At 39.3% G+C, this 23,842-nt stretch overlaps 1 protein-coding gene, 1 long non-coding RNA gene and 1 pseudogene across 2 annotated transcripts in view; 1 reads left to right on the plus strand and 2 right to left on the minus strand.

The window, feature by feature from the left end:
- Window positions 1–23,842, plus strand: part of LOC119521315 (zinc finger protein 432-like) — a 74,719-nt gene that overhangs the window by 30,038 nt on the left and 20,839 nt on the right.
- On the minus strand, window positions 315–20,896 carry LOC119521317. The gene is made up of 3 exons (XR_005214334.1): window positions 20,479–20,896; window positions 6,279–6,335; window positions 315–2,558 (listed from the first exon to the last, which is right to left on the minus strand). It is a non-coding gene; the product is annotated as an uncharacterized LOC119521317 (long non-coding RNA).
- LOC119521313 lies at window positions 10,944–11,938 on the minus strand (annotated as a pseudogene).

Genomic DNA, 23,842 nt, shown 5'->3' on the forward strand with positions numbered 1-23,842 from the left:
TTCTTCAAAGTATCCCTCTTGGCTGTAGCAAGCTCACTCCTTCTGTCTGAGCTTATATAGTGCTCCAGTAAACTAAATAATCTCCGCACTGAATGGGTGGAGGCACACCTCCATGGAAATTATCCAGAGTTATCACCTATAGTTGGGTGGGTCACATCTCCATGGACACTGAACCAGTAGGTTCCAACCCAATCCACACTAATACGTCTGCCCCCACAAGAATGCATTAAAGCATATGGCTTTTTCTGGGGGACATAAATATACAAATGGCACACTCACCAATATCTGGTCTTCAGAGAAGGTATCATCCTCTTGGATGCTTTACTTTGGACATTTTCACAGCCTTAGAATTGTAAACTTGAAAGCTAATAAATCTCCAGTGTTAAAAGCCAGTCCATTTCTGGTATATTGAATTTTGCCGGCTTTAGCAAACCAAACACCACTATTTAGGTTCTTTAAGCTTCCTCCTCAATGTTAAAGTTGCCTTAAATATTACTTCTACATATATTGAGAACCGTATCAGATAAAGACATAATTTTTGCTTTTAGCAAACAACCATAATTTTTAAAATTCAAAACAAAACCTATTTACATGTTTGTATGTATGCATATACATTCACACACCCTTTCCATGGCTCTTTCTTAATTCCCAATATTACATATATTTAATATAATTTGAGGCAAAACTGTTATATTGAGGGGAGTCAGCCAACTTAACATTTGGAAGCAGAGAATATTACAGGAGTGTTTCTAAATGTCTGTGGGCTTCCTGCTTCAGGATTTGTTACGAATGGAAAATTCGTAGGTCACACTCTGGTCCTCTTAAACCAGAACTTCTCAAGCAGGGGCCCAGGATGCTGCATTTATAACAAGGGCTTTGTGATGAACACTTAAATTTGAACATCGTCATCATACAGTGAGGTTAGTGTTCCCATCCCCACCCCACCCGGTAACAGGATGGATTTAAGGCACACACTCTCCAGCAAAGAATTAGAAATGGGTGCTCCACCACCCAGGCCATGGATCCCCTCCATGTCTTATCCTTCTGTGACTGCACACCCTGCCGTGGTACAAATCATCTCACTCCCTGAACTGGGCACTCTGGGTCACAGGCTGGGCTGTCCAGGCTGCCCTCAGCCCTGTGGGTCACTTATCACCTCTCAGAGCCTGACATCCCAGATGAATGGGACTGAAATTGAATCCCTGCTGGGACTGGACTACTCTCCCTATCAAGAAGTTAGGCAAACAGTAAATTCTTTCTTTATAGAATTTAGATGACATATAAGCAAAATGAAGAAATTGAAATTGACCTGTAATCGTGTTTGAGCCTAGCATTGTCAACAATATACTGTCCCCAAATTTTCCAGTGCATCTAAGTAAATTTCTTTTTTGAAAGAAAAATGAGACTGTCATCTGTTTTTTATTTACTATACTGTGACCATCTATCCATAAAGTAAGTATTATTCTAAAAGTCAGTCTAAAATCAACATCTTTTTACAATACACATGTAATAGATGATTATAGTACATCCATAAGTAACTGAGAACTGCAAAAATTAGAAATGTGAGAACTTCTATTTTCTCTTCCTCTACCCATAAGCAAAGAACCCAAAGTAATCCAAACTAAATGTTTTCTTTAACTGATCACAATTCTCAAATGGACAAATGTTTAGGATTTTTTTCCCATGAGATCACTGTATACTGGTCTTCAATTTTTTGTCCTCTGAAGAATATGCTCATCTTTCCTCATTTAACACTGAAAACTGTACTATATCGTTTCCTTGCTGTTTAATGTGCTGAGTAATATTTCATAATTTATAAAGCTTCCTTCTATTTTACATTCTGTTCTCCCCCACCCCCCAATTAGAAAAGGAGCTTTTTATCAAATAAATTCTCAGAATTGGAAGGGCTGGGTTAAAGAAAATGAAAATTTTAAACTGGATCCATGCCTGCCTACATATAATTTTTTGTTTTCAGTGTGCTTTTTATTTTTCTTTTTGGGAACTATACAAAGTATGATGATTGCGTTATCTCACAATATAATGTTCTGAAGAGCCTTTTTTTTTTTTGCTTTGAAGGAAACTTGTAAATATGCTTTCAGCCCTTCATCCTCTTCCCAAGAGGTAGTCAAGAATCCATTCACACACTGGCTTTAGGGTACCACTCGCCCCAAACTGTTTCCACCTCTTAAACGGGTGTTTGCCTTCTAAATCTAAGTAATCCCATCCCCAAACCTTAGTATGACTTCAAATATATACTGTTTTGGTCTACTCTGACCGCCGCCTCCCTAGCAATGTCTGAGTTCTACAAACCTTGTTGGTCCTCTTATACCGCCTCCAGAAAGCCTCTTCTCCGCTCTACGGACACACACCTAGGCTACAATGGCCGCGCCCGTGGGGCTTCTGCCTAGCGACTAAGACGGGCTGTGCACATAGGGCGCCGCCATCTTTCGTTTTACCCCAGCCGTCCGCGTAGAATGCAGCCCGCGCCATGCTGGCCTTGGCTAGGCTCCGGCCTCTGCAGATAATAACGCGGTTACCACAGCTGTGCCGACCATCCCCTGCAAGGAGAAGGGAAAGGCACTGGGTCACCCAAAAGTGATTTTCAGTTTCTCCCCAGAGCGCTGAACCGTAGCTATCTTTATTGCGGCTCACGCTAGAAGCTCCGCGGTGTGCCGGGCTGACTCGGACTTCCGGGAGCGCTCCTTGGCCCTCTCCGGACACCGTCGTACCAGCCCCTCAGCGTCCCTAGCAACAGCCAAGAAGGGTCTGCGGTGCGAGAGCCTCTCAATCGGAAGTGGTTTCAGGCGTGGGCTTAGCGTTTTGTCGATGCTAATGGAGTCTGGAGAGGTTTAGGATCAGGTGAGTCAGGTTACGGGCTGGATCCGGATGTGGAGTCAGGGAAGAGGGAACATATGTGACAGGACCTTGGGATTTTATTTGGGCTTAATCACTGAGGAATCTGGGCGTTAGTGATGGGGCCTTTGGCCATTAATGATTAAAGCGTCTGAAAAAATCAATGACTGGAAGGTCCAACTGTCAGGGTTTGGGGGACCATGTGGCATGTGGATCACTCTACTTGCGGGACTCAGTGGTTGAGAACTGGCGTTCACGTATCAGCGATGGCGGTGTGTTCCCTCCAGGTTCACGATTTAATAACTCAGTGTTAGAGAAAATTGGGATGGGGTAGAATGTCTGTGAGGGTGTTTGAGGCTTAATATGGTATTTGACATGGGCCTTGGTCAGTGGGAGGTCTGTCAGTTTGAGGGGAGAGTTCGTAGGTTGAAGTTCAAATCTCAGCTACTGGGAACATTTGTGATTAAAGCTACATTCACCCATCTGATCCAAAATTCAGTTCACTTCTTCAAGTTCATCCACAGGGTTCTCAGTAAAAATTTTCTGTCCCCAATCACCACACTTCTCATTGTCTCCACAAAATGCAGTGTGGTTCAGAGTGATCTGGTAATACGTTTCCTGTTAAAGATGTGGTGTTTGTTGCCTTTGCTCTCAAGTGTACTTTTTTTTCTGGTATTTGCTTTTAGGATCATTCTAACATAGATAAAAGTATCTCTCTTATTCTATATTCTGATCCCCAATGAGAACTGTGCTGGTTTGAAGCTGTCATGTACCCTAGAAAAGGCCATGTTCTTTTGATCTATTCCTGTGTGTGGGATCTTTTGATTAGGTTGTTTCAACTGAGATGTGACCCACCCAATTAAAGTTGGTCTTAATCCCTTACTGGAGTCTTTTATGAGAGTATAAAGACACAGAAAAAGCCCAGAGATCTCAGAGAGAAACACCCAGAGAAGTTTGTAGAAAGCTGAGAGAAAAGCCCCACAGGAGCTAAGAGAGGACCCACAGAAGCACAGGGTGGAGGCCGCTGACAAAACCAGAAGGTGAAAGCAAGAAAAGCCAGGAGGGAAGGACTAGCAGTCGCCAGCCATGTGCCTTGCTATCTGTGCTGGTTTTTGAATCTAATATGTACCCCACAAAAGCCATGTTCTTTTAATCCAGTCTTGTGGGGCAGACCTATTATGTGTGGGAACTTTTTTTTTTTTTAATTAAATTCAGTTTTATTGAAATACATTCACACACCATACAATCATCCATGATATACAATCCACTGTCCACAGTATGATAACATAGTTATGCGTTCAACACCACAATCTATCTCTGAACATTTTCCTTACATCAGAAAGAACCAGAACAAGAATAAAAAATAAAAGTGAAAAAAGAACACCCAAATCATCCCCCCATCCCACCCCATTTGTCCTTTAGTTTTTATCTCCATTCCTCCACTCATCCATACACTAGATAAAGGGGGTGTGATCCACAAGGCCTTCACAATCACACTGTCACCCCTTGTAATCTACATTATTATATAATTGTCTTCAGGAGTCCAGACTGCTGGGTTGGAGTTTGGTAGTTTCAGGTATTTACTTCTAGCTATTCCAATACATTAAAGCCTAAGAGGTGTTATCTATATAGTGCATAAGAATGTCCACCAGAGACCTCTCGACTCCATTTGGAATCTCTCAGCCACTGAAACTATTTCATCTCATTCTGCATCCCCCTTTTGGTCAAGAAGATACTCTCAGTCCCACGATGCCGGGTCCACATTCATCCCCAGGAGTCATACTCTGCGTTGCCAGGGAGATTTACACCCCTGGGAGTTGGGTCCCACGTAGGGGGGAGGGCAGCGAGTTCACCTGTCGAGATGGCTCAGTTAGAGAGAGAGAGGGCCACATCTGAGCAACAAAGAGGTACTCAGGGGGAGACTCTCAGGCACCATTACATACAACTTTAGGCTCTCCTTTGTGGTAATGAGCTTCATAAGGGCAAGTCCCATGCTCGAGGGCTCAGCACATCAAACCGCCAGTCCCAATGTTTGTGACAACATCAACACCAGTCCAGGTGAGGATGTCCAACACATCCGCACCTTCCCCCAGATCCTCGGGGCTGGGGAGGGGGAGGCTGTAAATATATTTTTTATTACCTGCCCAAATTACTCTGGGATGTGTCACTATTTCACTCCAGCCTATACTAACCTACCGTATCTCACTTCCTATTCAAAGTTCCATGCAATTATGGTGTTTGAACAAATCGACTGTAGAGTTGTACTGTTTAGAAAATTTAGATCCTGTACCAAATAGATATCTATTCCCTTGGTCTCATATGAAAGTTGAAGTTTTAAAACACAGTCAGTTTCAACCTTTACCCTTTGGCCTGCCTTGCCCTGGTCTTAACCAGACCTGCTTCATTCATATCACTAATTGAAGTCTGGGCTCTTTTTCAGCTTTTTTTTTTTTTTTTTTTTTTGACAGTGGCTGTATGCACTAATACTGACATTCATATCTGCCGAGCTCTAGCTCTGAGTTTCAGGTGTCTCAGAGATAATGCATTGTTCCAGAGACCAATCAGGTTATACGCTAGGGGATCAGCATCTCAAAGTTTAGAGATAGGCCTTACAATTCAGGGATAGAGTTAACTGCTGTAAGAGCTTACAGTCTAGGGACTATTACAATTATTGTGTCCAATGTGTGGGAACTTTTAATTAGGTTGTTTCCAAGGAGATGTGACCCACCCAATTGTGGGTGGGATATTTTTGATTAGATTATTTCCATGGAGATGTGACACCGCCCATTCAAAGTGGGTCTTAATTAGTTTACTGGCATCCTCTATGAGAGATAAAAGGCAGAGACATTTTGGAGAGAGTGCAGTGATGCTTAGAAAAGGCCCAGGAACATTTTTGAGAAGCTGTTGAAACCAGAACCAGAAGCTAAAAGATGAAATCCAGAGTTTCCCCTGGAGAAGCTGAGAGGACCCCAGATACTTAGAGAGAAACAAGCAAGGACACACAGGAGCTGTGAGAGAGAAGCTAAAACAGAAGCCCAGAGACATTTTGGAGGTAACAATGGAAATGAGATGCTAACCCCAGGAGAGGCCCAGCAGACACCAGCCATGTGCCTTTGAATGTGACAGAGGAACCCCAGATGCCATTGGCCTTTCTTCAGTGAAGGTATCCTCTTGTTGATGCCTTAGTTGGGACATTTTCATGGCATTAGAACTGTAAATTTGTGAACTAATAAACCCCCATTGTTAAAAGCCAGTCCATTTCTGGTATTTTGCATTTTGGCAGCTTTAGCAAACCAAGAAACTTTTTTTTTTTTTTTAATTGTTACTTGTCTTGCAATTGGGACAATCTGTATAAACATAGGTGCAACTGATTGTATAACATAATTTTACATCCTAAACATATTTGCTTATGGTACAATACTTACACATTTTTTAATTGCTGCGGTAGTATCAACCCAGGCCAGGGAACCAGTGGCAGATGTCTGGAATCAGATTAAATGCATTCTTTAATGTGAGTAGTGACATAAAATATTCAAAACTATTCAATTATTTCAGTAACTCATTATGACTCTCTGATTACCCAGATTCTCCCACCCACTAAACAATTTGTTGTATCTCTTTTCGTAAATGTCCCAGACATTTCTGTTTTGCTGTATGCCTTTACAGTTTACACATTTTTGCAATTACTGTTGGTGTTTTTCATCTACTTAGTCTACGTTTTAAACTGGAGAAAATAAAGCCTTTCTTTTTTAAAGTTTTAATGAGGCTTAATTTATGTACCATAAAATTTACCAAGTATATGCTCATTTCAATGATTTTAACTGAGTTTTATACAGTTGTAGAAATATCCCCACAGTCCAATTTTAGAAGATTTGCAAGTTTTCTTGGGACCATATGCAATCAGTCTTCACTCCTAACCCCAGCCCCACACAACTGATCTTTTTCCTGTTTATACTAATTTACATTTTATGGACTTTTCATATAAATGGCGTCATAAAACATGCAGTCTTTTGTGGCTGACTTTTTTTTTTTTCATTTAGCTTAATGTTTTTGAGGTCCATCTCTACTTTAGAGTGTATCACTACTTTATTTTCTTTTCTCTAAATGATTTATTGAGATATTATAGACATAAAATAAATTGCATGTATATAAAGGTTGTTGGGATATCAGTTTACCCTGTAGGGTTTATTAATTCTCCCACTGATGGGCATTTGAGTTGTGTGCAGTTTTTCGCCATTACAAATAAAGCAGCTATAAGCACACGTTGAAGCCTTTGTATATTATATATTTATATATTCTGTTTATTAAACCTTTATCAGATATGTGCTTTCCAAATGTTTTCTCCCATTCTGTAAGTTGTCTTTTACTTTCATGATCAAGTCCTTTGATGAACAAAAGTTTTCAATTTTGATGAAATCCCATTTATCTATTTTTTTCTGATGTTCTTTGTGCTTTTGGTATAAATTGTAAGAAACTGTTGACTCACACAAGATCCTGAAGATTTGTCCCTATGTTTTCTTCTAAGATTTTTATAGTTTGGTTCTTATATTTAGATCTTTGGTCCATTTTGAGTTAATTTATATATGTGGTGTGAATGAGTGGTCCACCTTCATTCTTTTGCATAGGGATATCCAGTTTTCCCAGTGCCATTTGTTGAAGAGACTGTTCTTTCCTCATTGAGTGGACTTGCCACCCTCATCAAAAATCAACTGGTTATAGATGATGAGGGTTTTATTTCTGAACTCTCAATTCCTTTCCATTGGTCTGTATGTCTGTCCTTGTGCCAGGACCATGCTGTTTTGATACCTGTAGCTTTGTTATAATGTTTTTTTTTTCATTGAGCTATGTTTATTCTCACAGCGATATCAAACTATCTTGATTACATAAATTTATATTTTTTACATTTTTATTGTGAAATATAGCAAATAAACAGAATCTTTCAAAGTACAACTTAACAAATAGCAGATTTCACAGAATGTTATGGGTTACAGTTCCACCATTTCAGATATTTCCTTCTAGCTATTCTAATACTCTAGCATCTAAATATATATATATACATATACAAATACATATATATATATGTAAATAATATATATTCAGTATTCGTAATCCCTTGTTAAATCCTCTCTTGTCTGTTACTTACCTCTTTTTTCTCGTTTAAATCACTTACTTGATTTTCAGGGATGTCTAGGCAGTGACTACCCTAACTTGTTCATATTGTAAAGGGGTGTTGACATTATGGGGAAGGGCGCTGCCTCTGGTTGATGTTCTTGAAGAGGTTGTTGCCTCTGGGTTTTGAGACTTATCTGGCATAGAAGCACTCTGGGGGGTTTAAGTTTCTGAAAAATAAACTTAGTGAAACTTTTATAGAGTCTCAGATAGGGACCTAGGTATTTTGGGACTACAGTTGGTTATGGCTTGGCATACTGTGGCCAATTGGGATACCTAGCTGGAGCTTTCATAAGAGTAACCTCCAGGATAGCCTCTCGAATATTTGAAATCTCTTAGCCACTATAACTTTATTTTGTTACCTTTCTTTTCCCCCTTTTGGTCTAGAAGGCATTTTCAATCCTCTGATGCCAGGGCCAGGCTCATTCCTGGGAAGTCATGTCCCATGTTGCCAAGGAGATTCACTCCCCGGGAAGTCATGTTCCATGAAGGGGGAAGTTAATGAATTTATTTACAGAGTTGGACTTAGAGAGAGAAAGGCCAAATCTGAGCAAGAAAAGAGGTTTTCTGGAGGTGCCTGCTAGGCATAATTATAGGTAAGCTTAGCCTCCCTTTTACAGCCATAAGTTTCAGAAGAGCAAGCCTCAAGATTGAGGACTTGACTTACTAAGTAGGGGTTTCCTAATTTCACGTAGCATATATTCTGTCCAAGATAAACAATCAGTGTCTCACATTATCTTCACTTAGTTGTACAATCAACATCAATTTCAATTTTAAACAATTATCAAAACACAAAACACCCAATAGCTCTTATACACCACTAATTGTTTATCCCTAGTATCAGTGTAGTACTGGTAAGGTATTCCTATTAAATATAGTCTTTAATATGCAATGGGTAGTTTTCTCCCATACACCACTCTGTTGTTAACTCTTTATACCAGTGTCATACCGCAGAAGTATATCATGCAAACACTTAGTTATATTTGTAGTGCTTATCTGTTGGATACATGCCTTTAAATACCCACTTTCAATCATGTTTGCCTTCAGTGTGGCAGTGATATTTATAATCCCGTTAACAAACAATCTTCACCCCTATACATTCTCATATCTTTAAGTTCACCCTCATTAACATGTCTGTACATATTACGTTATCATTCTCCCTTCACTAGCTTCTGCCTATCTCTAGGTCCCCTACATTCTACATTATAAGACACTGATTTTACATTGTTCAGGAAGTTCATAGTAGTGGAAACATACAATATCTCCCATTTGTGTCTGACTTATTTCACTCAGCATTATGTCTTCAAGGTTCATCCATGTTGTCATATTTCAGGACCTCATTCCTTCTTACTGCTGCATAGTATTCCATCATATATATATATATATATATATATATATATATATATATATATATATATATACACCACATTTTGTTTATCCACTCATCTGTTGAAGGACACTTGGGTTGTCTCCATCTCTTGGCAATTGTAAATAATGCTGCTATGAACGTTGGTATGCAAATATCTGTTCGTGTCACTGCTTTCAGATCTTCTGGGTATATAACAGGAAGAGAAATTGCCGGATCATACGGTAACTAGATATCTAGTTTTCTGAGGAACTGGCAAACTGTCTTCTACCATGGCTGTACCATTATACATACCCACCAGCACTGAATAAGAGTTCCAGTTTCTCCCCATCCTCTCCGGCATTTGTAGTTTCCTATTTGTCTAATGGCAGCCATTCTTATTGGTGTGAGATGAAATCTCATTGTGGTTTTGACTTGCATTTTCCTAATAGCTAGTGAAGATGAACTTTTTTTTTCACGTGTTTTTAGCCATTTGTATTTTCACTTCAGAAAAATGTCTTTTCATACCTTTTGCCCATTTTATAATGAGCTGTTTATACTATTGTCATTGAGTTGTAGGATTTCTTTATATATGCTGGATATCAGTCTTTTATCAGATAAATGGTTTCCAAATCCTGTAATTCATTGAGTTGGCTTCGTCTTCACCTATATGACAAAGTCCTTTGAGGTACTGAGCTTTAGATTTTGAGGAATTTTCATTCATTCATTTTTTTTCTTTTGTTGCTTGTGCTTTGGGTGTAAGGTCTAAAAGCTACCTCCTAATACTAGGTATTGAAAATGTTTTCCTACATTATCTTCAAGGAGTTTTATAGTACTGTCTTTTATATTGAGGGCTTTGATCCATTTTGCATTTTTTTTTTTTTTTTGGATAAACAACTTTATTTGTAAATTTAGTCAACACACATAATTGACCTATAAACTTCAATAGGAGATAAAATTTGAAAACCACTCTGAAGGCCATCTCTGTAAAAGTGATTTCCCCAGGACGGTGTACTAGACGTAACCTAGCCTGACATCGTAATTGGCAGAAGTTCAGTGAGCTGGAGCTGTGTGCCCTTCTCCCACAGCAAGTTTACTCTAAGGGTTACTATAATACAAACTCCACAGGAAAAGAAGTTCGGTATTGTCTCCTCTTGGTAGAGGAGAAAAACTCAACCTAGTTATGAGACCCACCATGACACAATGAAAAGCTGCACTAACTAGTATAATCTGAAGATAAACAGAAGATGCTGGTGTGAAAAACTTCTATATTCTCTAGAGCCCTTATAAATAAAATCCCCCATTAGTGTCTGCAGTTATCAACTAGAGGGTTAGTTAACATGTGGTAGAATGAGGACTTATGCAAGGTACAATGCGGCATAGCATTTCCTACAACTAAATCAAGTGCAGTCTAGTCGGGAGAAAACCACCTGGACTCCCAAGTTACACACACCTCAATGACAAGACTCCCCACCACATGTGAATGTAAAACATTTAATTTAAAAATGTTGACACTACAATATATAAAATAGCTATTATAAATGCACATAGTGTATTCTATAGCTGCCAGGTTTACTTTTTTTTTTAAAGGAAACTGTAAGTTACACTGTGGTTAAGACTTGTATCTTCACCCTTGAAAAAGCCCACATTCTATCACAGTGATGTATGGTCTGACTTAACAGCCCCAATTGTTAAACACTTGGATCAAGTCATAACCAGTTTTATTGCAAAAGGACCCTGTACACATTTATCAATTCTAGTACCTTAATAGCTACCCAAACAAGTCATCAACATACAGAAACATGCATCATGAGAAGCAAGAAACCTCACCCACCCCTTCTGCATATTAGCAACTCGTCACTCCCGAGCAACAGCGCTCACCACTGAGGCCTGCGGACAGTCCCTTCGCATTCATCCTGAGCGAAAGACGGAATGACTTAAGTACAAATGCAACATATTATAAACAATTTCTTACAAAAAAAAGTCACAAATTAAACCAAAGTATTTTACAGAATTTACTACAAAACACCGTAAAAACCGCCTTCTCTTAAGCTCTCTCTCCCCGTATCCGGCGAGCCAACTGGATGTCTTTGGGCATGATGGTGACTCTCTTCGCGTGGATGGCACACAGGTTGGTATCCTCAAATAAACCCACCAGGTACGCTTCACTAGCCTCCTGCAGAGCGCCAATGGCCGCGCTCTGGAACCTCAAGTCGGTTTTGAAATCCTGGGCGATCTCCCTCACCAACCTCTGGAAGGGCAGCTTCCGGATCAGAAGCTCGGTCGATTTCTGGTAACGCCGGATCTCTCGAAGCGCAGCGGTCCGGGCCTGTAACGGTGCGGTTTCTTCACCCCGCCGGTAGAGGGGCGCTCTTCCGGGCAGCCTTGGTGGCCAGCTGTTTGCGCGGGGCTTTCCCCCCGGTGGATTTACGAGCAGTCTGCTTGGTTCGGGCCATTTTCTTCTACCCAAAACTGATGTCTTGGGCCGCTTCTTCGACCGGCGCTTCGCCTCGGGTAGCCCCAACGAAAAACCACAACCAACAGACAATGCTCCCTCGGCCACCGACTAAACCGCTCTGCGCTCCCGCATTAATTTTTATATAGTGTATGAGATAGAAGTCCTCTTTCATTCTTTTGGATATGGATATCCAGTTCTCCCAGACCTATATGTTGAAGAGACTGTTCTGTCTCAGTTCAGTGTATTTGAGGGCCTTATCAAAAACCCATCAACAATAGATCTGGGGGTCTATTTCCAAACTCTCAATTCATTTCCATTGATCAATATATCTGTCTTTGTGCCAGTACCATGCTGTTGTGACAATTGTGGCTTTATAGTGTAGGCTTTAAAGTCAGGAAGTATAAGCCCTTCCACTTCATTCTTCATTTTTAGTATGTTTTTGGTGATCTGAGGCCCCTTTCCCTTCCAATTAAATTTGATAACTAGCTTTTCCAAGTCTGAAAAGTAGGTTGTTGGAATTTTGATTGGAATTTCACTGAATCTGTAGATCAGTTTGGGTAGAGTTGACATTTTAATGATGTTTAGCCTTCCCATCCATGAACATGGAGTATCTTTCCACCTATTTAGGTCCTCTTTGGTTTCTTTTGGTAAAGTTTTGTAATTTTCTGTGTAGAGGCTTTTACATTCTTGGTTAAGTTTATTCTTAGGTACTTGTGTTTTTTTGTTGTTGCTATTGTGAATGGAATTTTTTTTTCCAGTTCTTCAGTTAGGTCATTTCTAGTGTATATTACTGACTTTTGCACATTTCTAGTGTATATTACTGACTTTTGCACATTAATCTTGCATCCTGCCACTTTTCTGAATTTATTAGCTCAAGTATCTGTCATCAATTTCTCAGGATTTTTGAAATATATGATCATATCATCTTCAAATAATGACAGTTTTACTTCCTCCTTTCCAATTTGGATGCCTTATATTTCTTTGTCTTGCTGGACTGCTCTGGCTAGAACTTCTAGCAAAATGTTGAATAATAGTGGTGATGGTGGGTATCCTTATCTCATTTGCAATATTAGGCAGAAGGCTTTCAGTCTCTCATCGAGTACTATGCTGGCTGTGGATTTTTCATAAATGTCCTTTATCATATTGAGGAAGTTTTCTTCAATTCCTACCTTTTGAAGTGATTTTATCAAAAAAGGATGCTGAATTTTGCCAAATGCTTTTTCAGCATCTATTGTGATGATAATTTGATTTTCCCCTTGGATTTGTTAATGCATTGTATTACATTGATTAATTTTCTTATGCAGAACCACCCTTGAATGCCTGGAATGAACCCCACTTGGTCGTGGTGTATGAGTCTTTTAATTTATCTTTAGATTCAGTTTGCAAGTATTTTGTTGAGAATTTTTGCATCTGTATTCATTAGTGAGATTGGCTGGTAGTATCTTTATCTGGTTTTGGTATTAGTGATGATAGCTTCAGAAAATGAGTTAGGTAGTGTTCCTTTTTCTTCAATTTTTTGAAGGGCTTGAGCAGGAATGGTGTCTGTTCTTTTGAAAAGTTTGGTAAAATTCCCCTGTGAAGCCATCTGACCCTGGGCTTTTATTTATAGGTGGATTTTTTATGACTCATTGGATCTCTTTGCTTATGATTGGTTTGTTGAGGTCTTCTTTTTCTTCTCTGGTCAGTCTAGGTTGTTCATCTGTTTCTGGGAAATTGTCCGGTTGCTCTAAATTATCTAGTTTGTTCATAGTATCCTCTTTTGTTTTGTTTTAATTTCTTTGGGATCCACAATAATGTCCCCTCTCTCATTTATTATTTTGTTTATTTGGGTCTTCTCTCTTTGATTTTGTCAGTTTAGCTAAGGGCTTGTCAATTTTGTTGATCTTCTCAAACAACCAAGTTTTGGTTTTATTTATTCTCTCTATTGTTTTTGTTGTTGTTCTAGTTTGCTAATGCTGCTGGAATGCAAAACACCAGAAATGGATTGGCCTTTATAAAAAGGGGTTTATTTGGTTACACAGTTACAGTCTTAAGGCCATAAAGTGTCCAAGGTAATGCATCAACAATCAGCTACCTTCACTGGAGGATGGCCCATGGCATCTGGAAAACCTCTGTTAACTGGGAAGGCACATGGCTGGCATCTGCTCCAGACTTCTGGTTTCAAAATAGCTTTCTCCTGAGACATTCCTCTCTAGGCTTCAGCTTCTCTCCAAAATGTCACTCTCAATTGCTCTTGGGGCATTTATCCTCTCTTAGCTTCTCTGGAGCAAAAGTCTGCTTTCAAAGGCTGTCTCCAAAATGTCTCTGTAAGCTTCAGCTCCTCTCTCAGCTTACGTGCATTCTTCAAAGTATCCCTCTTGGCTCTAGCAAGTTTGCTCCTCTGTCTGATCTTATATAGTGCTCCAGTAAACCAACGAAGGCCCATGCTGAATGGGCGGGGCCACATCTCCATGGAAACACTCAATCAAAGATTTACAATCTAACCAACATTAATAATGTCTGCCCCCACAAGATTACATCGAAGATAATGGCGTTTTGGGGGACATAATACATCAAACTGGCACAGTTGTTGTTGTTGTTGTTCTCTATATCATTTATTTCTGCTTTAATCCTTGATACTTCTTTTCTTCTACTTGATTAAGGATTACTTTGCCGTTCATTTTGTAGCTTCTTCAGTTCCATTAGTTCCTTGATTTTAGCCTTCTTCCTTTTTAATGTATGCTTTAGAGCTATAAATTTCCCCTTCAATACCGCCTTTGCTACATCCCATAAGTTTTGATATGTTGTGCTCTCATTTTCATTTGTCTCTAGACATTTAGCAATTTCTCTTGCAATTTCTTCTTTAACCCACTGATTGTTTAGGAGTGTGTTGTTTAACCTCCAAATATTTGTGAATATTCTGGTTCTTTGGTGGTTATTGACTTCTAATTGTATTCCATTGTGAGCAGAGAATGTGCTTTGGATAATTTCAATCTTTTTAAATTTATTGAGGCTTGTTTTCTGTCCCAACATATGATCTATCCTGTACAATGTTCCATGAGTGCTAGAAAAGAATGTATATCCTGGTTATTTGGGATGTAATGCTCTATATTTGTCTATGAAATCTAATTCATTTATCTCTTTACTTAGGTTCTCAGTTACCTTATTGGTCCTCTGTCTGGTTGTTCTATCTGTTGAAAAGGGTGGTATATTGAAGTGTCCCACAATTATTGTGGAAAGATTTATTGCTTCCTTCAGTTTTGGCAATGTTTGTCTCATGTACTTTGGGGAATCTTGATTGGATGCATAGACATTTATGATTGTTATTTTTTCCTGGTGAATTTTCCTTTTTATTAATATATAGTGTCCTTCTTTGTCTCTTATGACATCCTTGCATTTAAAGTATAATTTTATCTGAGATTAATATGGCTACCCCTGCTTTCTTTTGGCTGTAGCTTTCATGGAATATTTTTTTACATTCTTTCACTATTGATTTCTATGTGTCTCTGGGTCTAACATGAGTCTCTTATAAGCAACATATTCATGGTTCATGTTTTTAAATCCATTCTCTCAATCTATATCTTTTAATTGGGGAGTTTAATCCATTCACTTTAAATGTAATTACTGTGAAGGCAGTTCTTGAATCAGTCATCATATCCTTTGGTTTTTATTTGTCAGATATATTTTTTCCTCTCTCTCATTATTTCCTTTACTGTACCCTTACTAAAAGTCTTCAGTTCTGTGCCCTTCTTCAGACTTCTCTCTTTCTTTTTTTCTCAGCCAGTAGGGCTCCCTTTAGTATTTCTTGTAGGGCAGGTCTCTTGTTAGCAAATTCTCTCAGCATTTGTTTGTCTGTTAAAATTTTAAGCTCTGCCTCAAATTCGAAGGAGAGCTTTGCTGGATAAAGAATTCTTGGTTGGCAAATTTTCTCTTTTAGAATTTTAAATGTCGTACCACTGCCTTCTTGCCTCCATGGTGGCTGTTGAGTACTCACTACTTATCTTATGTTGTTTCCCTTGTATGTGATGAATCGCTTCTCTCTTGCTGCTTTCAAAACTTTCTCCTTCTCTTCATCATTTGACAATCTGATCAGAATATACCTTGGAGTGGGTTTATTTGGATTTATTCTATTTGGAGTTCGTTGGGCATCTATGATTTGCATATTTATGTCGTTTAGAAGGGTTGGGAAGTTTTCCCCAATAATGTGTTTGAATACTCTTCCTAGTTCTTTACCCTTCTCTTCCCCTTCTGGAACACCAATGATTCTTATATTTGTGTGCTTCATGTTGTCCATCATTTCCCTGCGCTCCATTTCAAATTTTTCAATTTTTTTCACCATTCTTTTTTTTTTGTGCTTTCATTTTCCAACACACTATCTGTATTAGTTAGGGTTCTCTAGGGAAACAGAATCAATAGAGGTGTCTCTGACTATAACATTTGTAAAAGTGACTCACGCAACTGTGGGTATGCAGAGTCCAAATTCTGTAGAGCAATCAGCAAACTGTCAACTCCAAGGAAGATGTCCAATGAACTCCTCAGGAAACGAACTGGCAACTTCGATGAAGTCCTCAGGAAATGAACTGGGATCTTTGACGAACATGTTCGATGAACTCCTCAGGAAACGAACTGGCAACTTTGACGAACTCTTCAGGAAACGCTTCACTGGACAGCTGCAGAAGAAATGAAGGTCCTCTATCTGTCTCTCTTATAAGTCTTCAACTGATTAACTGGATTAAAACCAGCCAATTGCATTCTCTTATTGAGGAAGACACGCCCTTTGGTGAGTCATCAGTCACAGCCGCAGTCAATTGACTGATGATTTAATAAACCAGCCTGTTGGTTTATTAACCAGCCACAAAGGTCCTCACAGCAATTGTTAGGCCAGTGTTTGCTTGAGTAGACAGCTGGGTACTATCACCTGGCCAAGTTGACACATGAACTAACCATCACACTATCTTAGAGTTCGTTTATTCTTTCCTCTACTTCTTGAAATCTGCTGTCATGTGTCTCAAGAATCCTTTTAATTTGACCATCAGTGTCTTTTGTTTCCATAAGATCCACTATTTTTTTATTTACTCTTGCAAATTCTTCTTTATGCTCTTCTAGGGTCTACTTGATGTCCTTTTTATCCTGAGCCATGATATTGGTGCTTGGGATTACTTCTTTGATTAATTGCTCCAAGTTCTGTGTTTCCTCTGGTTTTTTAATTTGGGCATTTGGGTTATCCATATCTTCTGGTTTCTTCATATGCTTTATAATTTTCTGTTGTTTTGGCCTCTTGGCATTTGCTTATCTTGAGAGGGTTCTTTTAGGATATGTAGGCTTCTTCAAACAACTGTCTATAATTTGACAGAGCTATAGCTTGGTGGAGTACACCTTCCCTGACCTACCAGCAGATGGTGCTCCTGAGCCACCTCTTACCTTCAAGCCAGTTCTCCCCAACTTTGTCGAGTATGCGCCCAAACCATATGGAGGTCCAATCAGTGCACCAATTTTCCGTGTGCAGTGGGGACCAACAGCCCAGTGGGGCATGCCCTGTGCAGTTTGGCAGGAAGACGGCTTTATGACACAGTACTCCCAGCTGTTCCCAGGTCTGTGGGTGGAATACCCTGGGGCTTCAGAACGCGTCTAACCCTTCAGCTCAGATTCCCCTTAGTCCCTCTCTGTCAGGGGCCCACAAGTCCCTAGGATTGGTGTAGGGCTCTTGGCACTTCCATGTGGTAACCCTGCCTCTAGGTTGTGCATACCATGGGCTTCCGCAGAGGAGATTATGTGCCATCACAAGCCAGCCAAATCCCAAATTCCCTCAAGGAAGTTCTCAGTCATGATGCTGGGAAGGGGTGTCTCCTGGCCAGCTGCAAAGATGGGTGTACGTAGTGGCATGGAAACTACCCATGTCCGTGATCTTTTTGGGATATGCAGGCAATTGTCCACCTGCTGTAGCAGCTCATCCCCGGCACAAGGGCTCTTAGCTGCAGGTAAGCGAAGGGTTATCACCCATGCCAGATACTGAGGCAGGTACCTGGGGTGTATAAGGTATTCCCCACCACACTCAACTGTGACTCTGTCTGCTGTTTCCCCAGCAGCTTTCCAGACCAAACACATGTGTCAGAATATATATCTTTCAGTTTCTCCCCACCATGCTCAACTGCCTCAAATCTCTTTTCAATACTGTGTGAGTGGTCCTAAAGGCCACACTCAGATTCAGTGATCTGCTGGGATTCATAGAACTCAGAAAAGCTTTTAACCATGCAGTTTATTACAGAGAAGAATACAGATTAAAATCAGCAAAGGAAAGAGGTACATAGGGTGGAGTCCAGGAGCAGCCAAGTGCAACCTTCCAGTTGTCCTCTTCCAGTGTAGCACACAGACAGCAGTTAAATCTCACAACAACCACAGGTAACAATATGTACAGAGCATGACCAACCAGGCTCACCTGAGCCTTGAGGTTCAGGTTTTTATTCTGGGTCCATTATGGGGCATGGAGCACCTGTGTGACTGACCTTAGCTATTCAATCTCCAGCCCTTTCATAGGTCAAATGGTCTTGGCCCCAGGTAAACAAAAATTCATCATCAATCACATTGTTAGCACCAAGTATCTGGCATGGCCCAAGACCCTAGCATACAAAGGCATTCTTATGAGGCAGGGTATTCCAAGGGCTTACAGGTTATCTTCCAACAACTGGCCAAGAGCCAGTTCTGCAGACGTTCGGTGTATGCAAGGTTTGGACAACCCAGGCCTGCTGAGTTAAACCTTTACTGCATGAAGACACTTTTAGGAATTTTCATTTAACTTATGATACTTTTCAGCCCCCTAGCTTCAAAACTTCTTAATAGTTTCTCTCGTTTTATTGAGATACCAAATTTGTTGAGTTACAATCATCATATTTTGCTTTGCTTTTGTATATATGGCTTCCTTTAGTTCTTTGAATGTAACTATAGTAGCTTCTTTATAGTCTTTTTTGTGCAGTAAATTTTTCATCTGGGTATACTCAGAAGCTGTTTTTCTTGACTCCTTTTTTCCTGAGTGTGGTTCACACTTCATTGTCCACATCTCATTTTGTTGTTGTTGAAACTGAATATTTTAGACAATATATTGAGGGAAGGTATGGCTTATAGGGACTAGGCAGAGCTATGTCTCTGGGAAAGAAACTCACAGTATAGTCTGGAACCCAGCCAAGAAAGCAGGCAGATGTAACACAATGCTATAACATATAGAAGAAGGAAGAAGGAAGCAATTGAGCTTTCTTTAAGCATCAGTGGGAAGGGAAAGTAAGCTTCTTAGAGTAAAATCCTAAGGTGAGTTTCGAAGGCTACAGAGAAGATAATTATAAAAAGGTGACTTTATTTGTATAAAAAAAATCAAATCCATTGAGAATGTTAGAAGTTAGGACTGTGACAACTTCTGATATGTTAACACTCCCAATCCCAATAGATAATGAAAAATAAAGGTTTGGCTGTATGTCCATTCAAAAGTTTGAGTTGCATGTGTTCGTAATTTTTTTTCATTACGGGTTCATACTATGCACACTGTTCTGCAGCTTGATCTTATTTTCTCTTTCCACTCAGCAATATCATAGTCACTTGTTCTCATTAATGCTAAAATTCTCTTTCATTCTTTTTAAATTCTGCATGCTGTTTTGATTACCTAATTACAAACTAATTTACATTCAGATTTCTATCAGTTAACTTTCGTATCTTTTTTTCTCACAGACATATATGTTGGAAATGATTACAAATCAGTTCTTAAAGTATCCTCTCATATTTTTCTATGACTGCATAGAAGTCCTTTACATGAATGTTCCATAATTTAACCCGTTCTACCTTGACAGACATTTAATTTGTTTCCTTTCTGTCACCAACTCTAATTAATAACCTTGTGTGCAGTTCATTTTGTACTCAGAGGAATTACTACAAGTGGAAAGTGTCAAAGGTATACTCATTTTTAAAGATGAAAGTGTCAGATTTTCTCATGCTGAATTTTACCCACTGCCACCTCCATCAGCAGCGTATGAGTTCACATTCTCCCTCATATTCTTGCCAACACAATTGGCTACAATATTATCAAATCTTTTCATTTTGGCCAAACTTAGAAGACAGAAAATGAATTATTTCCAAATAGTTTAAATTTGCAATTTTCTTAATAGTGATTTGGGCATCTGTTCCTCATTTCTCTTTGATTTTAGTGGTGTTATCAAAGGTATACATTCACAAAGTTGAGGAATGTTTTACAAAGCTTATTACTCTGATAACTGTTTGGGTATTCTAAGAAACACACTTACAGTGATAACTGATTTCTCCATTGTAGGATTTTAAAGATTTATCATAACAGAGCCTGTGAAACAGGTCTCATTCTCTGATTTCTCATTTTTTCTCTCCCACATTCTTTCAATCAAGTTACATTATTATTTTGGTTGGAGCCTCATGTCGTGTGTATAGTATTATAACTGTAAAACTACTCATAGCTGACACATGTAGTATACTATCATTACCCTTTCTTGAACCGCATTTTATTTCCCCTGGAGTTGTGTTTTGTCTAGAATTTCTTTGCTGCTCAGAAAGCCCGCCCTCATCTTTAACTCCACCCTTCCCTTTGGCTCCTGGCGTCACCGGACCTCACCTTTACTGCTTACTGCTCTTGCGGCTCATCCGGAAACATAACCTGGGTGCTTACCAGCCGCTGGTTGTGTTCCTAGCTGTGACCGTCATCCTCGTACCGTCCTCGCCGCTGCACTCCCTCAAAGCCTCCTCTTGCCAAAGCCACTTTCTGCTTATCAGCCTGTCCGCCGTTTCGATCCTGAGGGGGCGCGTTCCTATTTGCACGGAGACCTCAACGATCTCCAACTGAATTTTTTCTAGATGGGCCGTTTGCAAACCTTTCTTCGTATAAAGTGAATAGAGGGCGCGAGTCATCCTCTCTGCCCAGCCCGCTGAAACGCACTTGCTCCCGCTGTTTTTGCCTGGTGTCAGATCGAGCCTCTGGAAATCTATGCAGTTCACTCAGAGGTTGAGGTGCCAGGAAACGGAACAGTGTAAACGCCTCCCGCCGCGCCTCCGTCTTTGCCTACCGAGCCAAAACAGCCGCCTTGACTTCTGTACGGCAAGTGTTCAAAGATGGCCGCCCCCAGCGAGCCAGGACGACAATGGCGCCGGCGTGTTACCTCCTAAAGAGAAGCCGGAAATGTAGTCCGTGCTCTGTGGAAACGCCTCTGACCCTCCTCGGGCGCCGTACGCCTAGAGTGGACTGGGCGAGAGGCTCCAAAGAGGAAGTGCTGGGGATTAAGTGCTTCGGCTACGGGGGTCGCAGTGGGGTCTGGAGAAAATCACGTCAGTGTGAGTGTCTGGGAACAACATGAGCAGGGTTATAGTCTTCCGCATGGAATGGGGTCGTGGAGGAGCAAGTGGGAGTCCGAGACGAGGTGTCTGTGGTCAGGAAATCCTTGGAATCTGTCATGGGGACTCTGGTGTTCAGTAAGTAAAGTGAAGAGTTGAACGAGTGAGAGTTGTGAGGTCGGGGGTTCGGGGTCTTTGGGGGTCATGCCGGCCGTAGGGCTCAGGAATTGGGAAATGGTATTTGTCAATGAAATATATGGTTGGTTTCAGGGTATAATATGGGGCTGAGTAATAGAGGAGTCTGAAAGATGATAGTGGGGTGTCTCGTCCAGGTTGCAGGATTCATGCTAGGGACACTGTCAGTGTTTGGGGCAGGCCCACGTGTGTCTGCGGTAGAGAAGCTTTTGAGGCTTTGAGGTTTTGGAGGCTCGGGACCCTTGTCTTCTGAGCGAATTGAGGTTCAAACCTGGGCAGCTGGTGAGATCTGATGAGGTTGTTTTCCCCTCAGTCCTGCAAAACCAATTAATTCTCTTCTCTAGCACTTATTTCAAATCTGCTTTAGGACCAACGTGATACTCCGCTTTTGGTGCGGCAGAATTAAAAATTTGGGAGGGCTGGGATCAAGAGCTAAAGAAATCTGTTTCTATTAAACGTAGGTTTTTTGTCCTTTCTTCTGCAAGTTTACTGCATATATCTCTTGGACAGTTCTTTTTAGGTTCATTCTGTCACAAGTGAAATAACATGTGTCATCCCAAATTTTGTCCCCAAAAGATAACCCTTGCCAAAATTTTACTGTATTGAGATTTTAGTCTTTTTTTGTGCGTTTACATAATTCAGATAAACTCGAGAAACGTTGATATAATTTGCTTTTTCAGTTCCTATTTTAAACATTTCCATATTACAAATTTTCTATTAAAAGTGTTTTTAGTTGCTGCAGTAGTGTTATCAGTGAGAAGTTGAACCAATAATGGTGTGACTGGAATCTAATTAAATATATCCATATATTTTGATAGATTTTAAATAATGAGATTATCATTCATAACTTGTAGGACTATATTCCCAGAACTCTACATAAAGCCAAGGGTGTGGTTCCCTGCTGCTTATCTCCACTGTTTTTGTTTTTTGTTTTGTCTTTTTTTGCAATTTACAAGAGGTCTTACTGATTTTGAACTCATTTCTTCTAATTTGAATCCTTTGGAGTTAATTCTAATTTGAACTCATGTTTTTTCTAATTTTTTAATATAGAAAAACAATTAGTCTTTAAATATATATTTTGGGTTTAAGTCACCTCACTGAACTCTTTTTTATTACTAATAATACCCAATATTTTATTGTGAGAAGTTCTAAATACAGCAAAGTTGAATGAATTCTGCAGCAAACAGCTATATACCCTCCACCTGGATTTTACCATTAAGATGTTACTATACTTGTTCTCTCAGTTATAATATATTCATTCCTCTGTCAATTCATTATTCCATCTTTGTGTGTGTGTGTTTTAAAGTAAGTTGCAGACATCAGTGTACTTCCCTGTTAAATACTTTAGCATTCATGCCATTAATTAAGGTTATACTAATAGCTTTTTAATTGATTCCTTTATGTTTACTTCATAAAAAGAACATCAACTGCAGATAATTTTGGTCCAGAGGCAAGGGCATGGATATTGGAATGAAATGAATCTGACTTTTTAGTCCTGATTCTGTCTCTTAGTTACTTACTTTAGTGACTATGCAAGCCTGCTTGTGTTTCCTCAATAGTGAAAAGAGAAGTTAAAATTCCTACCTCTGGGTTGTTGTAAATACATGAAAAATATAACTTGAATTATGAACTGTAATAGAAGACATGTAGTATATCTAACGATATAGTGGGCTCCCATGTAAATATTACCTGAAAAATATAACTTTAATTGTAAACTATAATAGAAGACATGTAGTATATCAGATGATACAGTGGCTCCCATTTACTTCAGACATATTTTGGTATCTGATAATGTTTTATGTCATTTTCCCTTCTCTGATATTTTTTCTTAAATGAAAACTAATAAGGCCATGAGAACAATTTTTTTTTAAGTGGAAATCTCCAATGTTTTTCTGGATTTAAAAATATTTTTTGTGCCTATTAAAAAGAAAGAGAATGTAAACATAACCCCTTTTTCTAAGATAGATATCTGAGTAAATATTTAAACACATGTTTTTGTTTTCTGGCATCAAAACACAAGTATATTATACATAACTTTGACCAATCTGTTTTTCCATTAACTATATATATCATTTTTATAACTCCGTACTATTATTCATTGTCAGTCTTCTACTAATAGATTAGATAATTTTACATAAATCTTTGAACAGTTGTGCAAAGAAATTCCTAGATGTGGAATTTTGGTTTACCAGTGATATCTGTTTTGAAGGTTTTCAATACATAGTGTTATCCCCTAGAATTGCTCTTCCATTTAACACTGAAATCAGAAGAATGTATTTTAGAATCCTAACAATTTTCATATATAAATTTTGTAACTAGCCAACTAATTAAAAGTTAATCATATCAGATAAATACTGATAATTCACCTCTTTCCTAATATTTATAATTCTTATTTGATTCTTTTATCAACCTGCATTGAGTAGGTTTTCCAGAAACACAATGGATAAAATATGAGTATAGTGATAATGATTTTTTTGGAAACTGTGGAAACTTCCTTTGTGATTTCTTAT

The sequence above is a fragment of the Choloepus didactylus genome, chromosome 27, assembly GCF_015220235.1.
Source record: "Choloepus didactylus isolate mChoDid1 chromosome 27, mChoDid1.pri, whole genome shotgun sequence".
Classification (NCBI taxonomy): domain Eukaryota; kingdom Metazoa; phylum Chordata; class Mammalia; order Pilosa; family Megalonychidae; genus Choloepus; species Choloepus didactylus.